General features: G+C 30.6%; 1 long non-coding RNA gene across 5 annotated transcripts; it reads left to right on the plus strand.

Annotated features, from left to right (window-relative positions):
* The first annotated feature begins 1,177 nt into the window (after window positions 1-1,177).
* Window positions 1,178-8,213, plus strand: LOC127718266 (uncharacterized). 5 transcript variants are annotated; one of them, XR_007989676.1, is made up of 4 exons: window positions 1,178-1,322; window positions 2,486-2,645; window positions 2,896-3,002; window positions 8,061-8,213. It is a non-coding gene; the product is annotated as an uncharacterized LOC127718266 (long non-coding RNA). The 5 variants fall into 5 exon arrangements; XR_007989673.1 differs by lacking the exon at window positions 2,896-3,002 and adding an exon at window positions 7,494-7,600; XR_007989675.1 differs by lacking the exons at window positions 2,486-2,645; window positions 2,896-3,002 and adding exons at window positions 7,083-7,242; window positions 7,494-7,600.
* The last annotated feature ends 837 nt before the right edge of the window (window positions 8,214-9,050 follow it).

Here is a 9,050-nt window from a genome sequence, read left to right on the forward strand (position 1 = left end):
TGTCTTTGAAAAAAAGTAACTGCACTGGAAATTTTAAACTTAACAATATAAATTTGAGGAGATGTGGTATGATTGCCAATGAGAAAACTATCCGTGATATTTCAAGTGAAGTGAACGTTAGCAATTTTATTAGCACATATTTAGTATGTTTTATGTCAGGTGCTACAATTCGTTATCTGTTGAGACTTTCCTCGTATTAAAACTGGAAATTTACTTTAGAACATTTTATAAACGTGTTACCTTCGTGCGAGTAACTTTGTAAAACTTGGACAAGTTTCCATTTTCTTAGCATTAAGCTAAAACTGCACATAGCCCGTGATGAGATGGTATTAAGATTATAAATAAAATACCACCGAGCTTTTCATTAAAACAATATTCTTATTTATTTTTCAGTACCCATAATAATAATTAATCAATGATTTATATAGTAAAATAAAACGATAACCCACGAGATTCAAATCCTTCTTACTATATAAATCCTTGTCGTAATTTAGTATTTTCTGTTTTTAAATATTGAGATCAATGGCACGTGCTAGTAATCAATCGAGTCAACAGGTAATAAACCCAATGATCCATAACGCATGAAAGAAGATTGGCAATTACATGACTATTACATCTATCATCCCACCAAACACAGAACATTTTAGAAACGTTTTTTAAAGGTTTCAAATAAGTTAGTGTCGAAAAAACGTTTAAGAAATGTTTTTAAAAGGTTAAATTGAAATGTTTTCTGGAACTATAGTAGAAATGTTTCTGCAAACATTTTTTAAACGTAAATAAAACATTTTTTCAAAAATGTTTTTGATAAACATAAATAATACATTTTAAAACAACGTTTTTAATTTGGTTTTTTAATAATGTTTCAAAAATGTTTTTTAATAAGTATAGAATAACTTTATAAATCATGTTTCCCATATCACCGCAATATTTTTGTTTTTAATAATTACTTTCAATTTTTAATTTACAAAAAGTCATCTTCGATCTGTCGATATGTGATGATATGTTATGTCAAAAAAATTCTTGTATTCTAATAACTGGTTTCTTTTCTGTAGAACCGGGAACCAGTTGTAACTTATTAGTTAGTTTCGTATTTTATTTCTATATTTCCATTTATCGCATCTCTAAAGTATTATCATATTCGAAGATAGACATTTTAATTGAGAAAATGCATTAATTTGTATTAAAGCAGAATTCTTCATTAGATAAAATTTGTTCGAAACTTCCGGATACTCTCACCGCCTTTTTTAAATCGGGAAAACAACAACATGCAACACTAGACATGCTAGAAGAGCAGTTCTACAGAATAGCGTTCAGTCTATGAGGTATGTATAAAATCAATAAACATTCGATGTATTTTGTAGAAATTGAGAGAAATTACTGCATTATTTTCTCCATGACATTCGTATGATTTGCATGAGTCTATTTACATGATTAACAGATTTAACTACTACAGTCATAAATTCACATTCACCACTGCATGATGCCATCACGTGTCAATTTGTCATGCCTCGTGGGCTACTGGTCTGACTTTTACACGAGTTAAATAAAAACAAGCCTCCGAAGACAGCATAATTAATCATTTAAACTACCCAGAGCGTAGTCAAATAATAATGACGTTTTGTACGGCTTTCTTATTTGAAAAAAAAATGTGGACGCCCTCCTCCAACTTCGTAGCAACTGCAAAAATCAAAAATATCCTTTCAAGACGTCATTTTTTTTTTTTGGACTACCCATAGCTGTGCTGCCAGTGCTGGGCCTCATTTTACAAAATATCTTATGTCTGACTAAAATTGATTGTAACTTGCCAGTCATGAACAATTCAGTATACCGCAAAATGTAACTGCATTTGATACGTTACACGATAGAAACATATTGATAACACTAAACAGTTAAAAAGTAATCATAATCAAATGTTATAGTAAATAAAAATATTACGCAAGGGCACCTGACGAGGATGAATGGCCTTGGTCGAACTTGACCTGAATGATATCCGAAACACCAGGTGTAATATCATCAATTAAAGAAATTCATATACGACCAGTGTTGATTACCACAGATCATTTACGTTCGGAAAATCCTTTCTAATAAATAGATGTGTAAAAGTTTATAATGTAACACCAGAACAATCTACCGAGAAAAGGTCAAATCAGATTTTAACAGTTAAAGATAATATATATTAATTTAAAGTAAATATATATAAGCGAAACATGCTATATATATGAATAAAAAAATCATGCATTAATAGAATAAACCTGTAATTGAAGACAAACATTCAAATGCATATAAAATTGCATATAACGTATATACAGCGATACATGGAAAATCATTATAGAAACTCGATACGGACAAGAAATAAAATATCTTTTAGGCAATAATATTAGTAGGTTTTGCTAAGATTGGTTCATGGACACGATTATTTATAAACAAATATTTCATTTCTCGAAAAATAAATAAATAACAACAGGACTAAATTGTAATTTTGTAGGTCTAGTATTTGGTGTCACAGGGTAGTCACAGCCCTTCAAACTGTATAGGAAGGATGATGAAAAAGTGTGGCACTAATCAGTTATAGGCCAAATACAGTCTGAAGGGGCAAAAGGGAAAAGAGGCATTCACAGGTCACCCTTTGTGCAGGATAATCATGAGTAAGTTGATTAAGAAAATATGTCGAACATTTAAAAGCAAGTGCCATTAATATAGATTGGATTTTTTATCGTGACTTTAATCTCAAAACGAATTCATATGATGAATATGAATATAATGTTTCTCACTTATTATTTTAGATAGAAACAGAGTGCAAAGTTACATAAAGTTATTATATATATATAAATAAAAGTTTAAATAAGTTAAAAATAATAATGAATATATCTTTTTAATTCTGTAATACTTTTTCAGAAAGTTGTGCAAGAGTGTTCCCAAAATCCAAGGTTTCCGATATGGAGGGAGTCTTAATTGGCTTCCTAAAACAGGCCCCACACAAGCCAGGAGGACCAAAATATAAGGTATTTTTCAATTGAATAAAATATCTTAATATACGTTTAAGTGGAAGGTTTTATTTATTTAAAAGTTTATTTTTGCAATTTGAATATCTATACACAAATTTCTGAGCCACTTATAGCAATATACCATTTGCCAACCATGCAGAACTTCTGTTTATTTAGAGACATTAGAATAATACATTGTTATGTTCTTGACGATGGAATTATTGTCTTTATCCTGCCAGTAAAACATTGAGATTTACATTTGTAGCAATTGCTTTTGACATGTAAAATATTATTTATGTTTTTTGCCTTCTTAATAATTACTTGGATTGCAAAAAATAGGATAATTTCCCCTTTATAGATTTAATGAAATAGCTTGATTAAAAGGGAGTACAACAACTAACTGGGGTTAAGAGTTAAATGCTAAACAGTGTACTTGGGCGTACTGATCTCGTTAACAAATTGCTTTTGATAATTTCAGAAACCTGTAAGAAAAGGACAGACGATTGCGCAAGAAGAATTGGAGTCCGAACAAATAAATCTGTTTAAAAGTACATTGATTCTACTGATTTTAGTCCTGTCAATACTGTTTTTGTTTTGTTGCAAAGTGATTAAAGATGTTTATAAAACTCTATTCCAATTTCGGCAACAATTGAAGCTTTGGTTATAAACTAGATCATTGATTGAAGTTATTATGATAATATGTCAAATTCTCGGTTTAAGAGATATGTTATCTCCTTGTCAATGCAAGAACCTTATTGAATTGACTTTCAAGGTCACTGAACCAAGTTTAAACAGTTAGAGGTTGACAAGCTTTGTTTTGGCATAGTTTTTTTTATTAAGAATATCTTCCTTTAGAGCTTTGGTGTAATGGTGAGTGTGGTCGCCTCAAGTGTGGAGGTTGTGGGTTGGAACTTCGGCCCGGCCAAACCAATGACAATAAAATTACTATTTGTTGCTTCTCCCCAAAATGAGTTAGAGCAAAGACTTCTTGGCCCGTAGTCAGAATAATGTGACATGTCATCCTGCAAACTTGCCTTGTGGGCTAGAACCAAAAAATCTGGCACATGTTGGTCTATTACAAGATAGGGTATCAATTTCTAATAATCATGTTCTCATCCAGAATATGCATCTGACTTGCCACTGGTCGTTAAACAACCAACCATCCATCCAAGCTTATGGAGATGTTGCTTTTTCTTCAATTAAACACATGCATTACCAATTAAGAAATGAATGAAATACAAAACACTGCACAATCAATTATATATTTTTAAACCAAAGTAATGGTGGTCGCACTAATGAATCATTGTTACACAAATGTGTTGAAAATGATTGTTGGAGGTTGACAGAAACGTTTTTCATAAAACCTTATTTCAACGTTTTCTGAATGTTCCAAAATAACGTTTCTTCAAAATGTTTTTGAAACATTTATAAGAGTCTACAAATTTTGGTTTTTAAAACGTTTTAATAAAACATTGTAGAAACCAAAACAAAACATTTTTAAAACGTTTTTAAAATGTTGAATTGTTTGCTGGGATAGTATCATAGCTCAGTGTGTGTAGTTTAAGGTTCGAACAATATTATAATGGCTTCTTTCTGAACACCACAAATAACACAGTTAACCCTAAACATGAAGATATTGCAAAACCGCAATTTTGAGTAGTCATTAAAAAGATTGGAGAATAGCTGTAATAAGTAAAAACCCAAAATTCCGGAGTAACCATTATATTTTTATATCTCGTCTTTTGAAAATACATTAATTTTTTTTTATTCATAATTATGTCCAAAGTTATGTCCTTCGATACAAAATTTTACAAACACATGTACAGTTCGGAATTTTTTTTATATGCCTTCAACAGCAATGTGTTGAAATTTATTTATCTATTTATTTATTTACTTTATTTATTTATTTATTTATTTATTTATTTATTTTATTTATTTTCTTTCTTTCTTTCTTTCTTTCTTTGTTTCTTTGTTTATTTCTTTCCTTTTCATCTTCGCTAGGCAAAAGTTACGACCCAGTCCTCTCCTCTTCACAGGCTAGCGAAGATGGGGCACTTACTCAACCCCACCAGTAATATTAACGCACGTGTATTGCGAATACAAACTGGTCACAACAGGGTACCAATGTGATATATGTGTGAATTTATTGTATTTCAGCTAAACATGTGAAAAGCTGAACGTATGGACAAAACTCTGTAAAGCCAATGTCAAGGATTGGTATAGTAATTATATCTTACTATACTAAACACAGAACATTTTAGAAACGTTTTTTAAAGGTTTCAAATAAGTTAGTGTCGAAAAAACGTTTAAGAAATGTTTTTAAAAGGTTAAATTGAAATGTTTTCTGGAACTATAGTAGAAATGTTTCTGCAAACATTTTTTAAACGTAAATAAAACATTTTTTCAAAAATGTTTTTGATAAACATAAATAATACATTTTAAAACAACGTTTTTAATTTGGTTTTTTAATAATGTTTCAAAAATGTTTTTTAATAAGTATAGAATAACTTTATAAATCATGTTTCCCATATCACCGCAATATTTTTGTTTTTAATAATTACTTTCAATTTTTAATTTACAAAAAGTCATCTTCGATCTGTCGATATGTGATGATATGTTATGTCAAAAAAATTCTTGTATTCTAATAACTGGTTTCTTTTCTGTAGAACCGGGAACCAGTTGTAACTTATTAGTTAGTTTCGTATTTTATTTCTATATTTCCATTTATCGCATCTCTAAAGTATTATCATATTCGAAGATAGACATTTTAATTGAGAAAATGCATTAATTTGTATTAAAGCAGAATTCTTCATTAGATAAAATTTGTTCGAAACTTCCGGATACTCTCACCGCCTTTTTTAAATCGGGAAAACAACAACATGCAACACTAGACATGCTAGAAGAGCAGTTCTACAGAATAGCGTTCAGTCTATGAGGTATGTATAAAATCAATAAACATTCGATGTATTTTGTAGAAATTGAGAGAAATTACTGCATTATTTTCTCCATGACATTCGTATGATTTGCATGAGTCTATTTACATGATTAACAGATTTAACTACTACAGTCATAAATTCACATTCACCACTGCATGATGCCATCACGTGTCAATTTGTCATGCCTCGTGGGCTACTGGTCTGACTTTTACACGAGTTAAATAAAAACAAGCCTCCGAAGACAGCATAATTAATCATTTAAACTACCCAGAGCGTAGTCAAATAATAATGACGTTTTGTACGGCTTTCTTATTTGAAAAAAAAATGTGGACGCCCTCCTCCAACTTCGTAGCAACTGCAAAAATCAAAAATATCCTTTCAAGACGTCATTTTTTTTTTTGGACTACCCATAGCTGTGCTGCCAGTGCTGGGCCTCATTTTACAAAATATCTTATGTCTGACTAAAATTGATTGTAACTTGCCAGTCATGAACAATTCAGTATACCGCAAAATGTAACTGCATTTGATACGTTACACGATAGAAACATATTGATAACACTAAACAGTTAAAAAGTAATCATAATCAAATGTTATAGTAAATAAAAATATTACGCAAGGGCACCTGACGAGGATGAATGGCCTTGGTCGAACTTGACCTGAATGATATCCGAAACACCAGGTGTAATATCATCAATTAAAGAAATTCATATACGACCAGTGTTGATTACCACAGATCATTTACGTTCGGAAAATCCTTTCTAATAAATAGATGTGTAAAAGTTTATAATGTAACACCAGAACAATCTACCGAGAAAAGGTCAAATCAGATTTTAACAGTTAAAGATAATATATATTAATTTAAAGTAAATATATATAAGCGAAACATGCTATATATATGAATAAAAAAATCATGCATTAATAGAATAAACCTGTAATTGAAGACAAACATTCAAATGCATATAAAATTGCATATAACGTATATACAGCGATACATGGAAAATCATTATAGAAACTCGATACGGACAAGAAATAAAATATCTTTTAGGCAATAATATTAGTAGGTTTTGCTAAGATTGGTTCATGGACACGATTATTTATAAACAAATATTTCATTTCTCGAAAAATAAATAAATAACAACAGGACTAAATTGTAATTTTGTAGGTCTAGTATTTGGTGTCACAGGGTAGTCACAGCCCTTCAAACTGTATAGGAAGGATGATGAAAAAGTGTGGCACTAATCAGTTATAGGCCAAATACAGTCTGAAGGGGCAAAAGGGAAAAGAGGCATTCACAGGTCACCCTTTGTGCAGGATAATCATGAGTAAGTTGATTAAGAAAATATGTCGAACATTTAAAAGCAAGTGCCATTAATATAGATTGGATTTTTTATCGTGACTTTAATCTCAAAAAGAATTCATATGATGAATATGAATATAATGTTTCTCACTTATTATTTTAGATAGAAACAGAGTGCAAAGTTACATAAAGTTATTATATATATATAAATAAAAGTTTAAATAAGTTAAAAATAATAATGAAATATATCTTTTTAATTCTGTAATACTTTTTCAGAAAGTTGTGCAAGAGTGTTCCCAAAATCCAAGGTTTCCGATATGGAGGGAGTCTTAATTGGCTTCCTAAAACAGGCCCCACACAAGCCAGGAGGACCAAAATATAAGGTATTTTTCAATTGAATAAAATATCTTAATATACGTTTAAGTGGAAGGTTTTATTTATTTAAAAGTTTATTTTTGCAATTTGAATATCTATACACAAATTTCTGAGCCACTTATAGCAATATACCATTTGCCAACCATGCAGAACTTCTGTTTATTTAGAGACATTAGAATAATACATTGTTATGTTCTTGACGATGGAATTATTGTCTTTATCCTGCCAGTAAAACATTGAGATTTACATTTGTAGCAATTGCTTTTGACATGTAAAATATTATTTATGTTTTTTGCCTTCTTAATAATTACTTGGATTGCAAAAAATAGGATAATTTCCCCTTTATAGATTTAATGAAATAGCTTGATTAAAAGGGAGTACAACAACTAACTGGGGTTAAGAGTTAAATGCTAAACAGTGTACTTGGGCGTACTGATCTCGTTTACAAATTGCTTTTGATAATTTCAGAAACCTGTAAGAAAAGGACAGACGATTGCGCAAGAAGAATTGGAGTCCGAACAAATAAATCTGTTTAAAAGTACATTGATTCTACTGATTTTAGTCCTGTCAATACTGTTTTTGTTTTGTTGCAAAGTGATTAAAGATGTTTATAAAACTCTATTCCAATTTCGGCAACAATTGAAGCTTTGGTTATAAACTAGATCATTGATTGAAGTTATTATGATAATATGTCAAATTCTCGGTTTAAGAGATATGTTATCTCCTTGTCAATGCAAGAACCTTATTGAATTGACTTTCAAGGTCACTGAACCAAGTTTAAACAGTTAGAGGTTGACAAGCTTTGTTTTGGCATAGTTTTTTTTATTAAGAATATCTTCCTTTAGAGCTTTGGTGTAATGGTGAGTGTGGTCGCCTCAAGTGTGGAGGTTGTGGGTTGGAACTTCGGCCCGGCCAAACCAATGACAATAAAATTATTATTTGTTGCTTCTCCCCAAAATGAGTTAGAGCAAAGACTTCTTGGCCCGTAGTCAGAATAATGTGACATGTCATCCTGCAAACTTGCCTTGTGGGCTAGAACCAAAAAATCTGGCACATGTTGGTCTATTACAAGATAGGGTATCAATTTCTAATAATCATGTTCTCATCCAGAATATGCATCTGACTTGCCACTGGTCGTTAAACAACCAACCATCCATCCAAGCTTATGGAGATGTTGCTTTTTCTTCAATTAAACACATGCATTACCAATTAAGAAATGAATGAAATACAAAACACTGCACAATCAATTATATATTTTTAAACCAAAGTAATGGTGGTCGCACTAATGAATCATTGTTACACAAATGTGTTGAAAATGTTTGTTGGAGGTTGACAGAAACGTTTTTCATAAAACCTTATTTCAACGTTTTCTGAATGTTCCAAAATAACGTTTCTTCAAAATGTTTTTGAAACATTTATAAGAGTCTACAAATTTTGGTTTTTAAAACGTTTTAATAA

The sequence above is a fragment of the Mytilus californianus genome, unplaced genomic scaffold (assembly GCF_021869535.1).
Source record: "Mytilus californianus isolate M0D057914Y unplaced genomic scaffold, xbMytCali1.0.p SCAF_10, whole genome shotgun sequence".
Taxonomy (NCBI): Eukaryota; Metazoa; Mollusca; class Bivalvia; order Mytilida; family Mytilidae; genus Mytilus; species Mytilus californianus.